Genomic DNA, 550 nt, shown 5'->3' with positions numbered 1-550 from the left:
GACATGATGGTTTCCATTCCTTTGGGTATACACCCAGCATCCAGCAATGGGATTGCTGGATCATATGGCAGTTCTATCTATAGTTGTTTCAGTAACCTCCATACTGTTTTCCATATGGCTGTGCTAATTTACAGTTCCACCAACAGCGTGGGAGGGTTCCTCTTTCTCTGCATCCTTGCCAGCATTTTTAATTCTCTTTTTGATAATGGCCAGTCTGATCGGGGTGAGATGATATCTTGGTGCGGTTTTGATTTGCATTTCCCTGATGTTTAGTGATGCTGAGCTTTTTTTCTTGTGTCTGTTGGCCATTTGTATATCTTCCTTTGAGAAATGCCTACTTAGTTCCTTTACCCATTTATTAATTAGGCTACCTGTTTTTTTTTGTTTGTTTGTTTGTTTTTACTGTTAATTTGTTTGAATTCCTTGTATATTCTGGATATTAATCCCTGTCGATGCTTAGTTTAAAAATATTTTCTCCCATTCTGTAGGTTGTCTTTTCGCACTGTTGTTTATTTTGCTGTGCTGAAGCTTTTTAGTTTGATATAATCCT

This window comes from Galeopterus variegatus, unplaced genomic scaffold (assembly GCF_000696425.1).
Source record: "Galeopterus variegatus unplaced genomic scaffold, G_variegatus-3.0.2 Scaffold4091, whole genome shotgun sequence".
Taxonomy (NCBI): domain Eukaryota; kingdom Metazoa; phylum Chordata; class Mammalia; order Dermoptera; family Cynocephalidae; genus Galeopterus; species Galeopterus variegatus.
Note: the sequence above shows the minus strand (reverse complement) of the source record.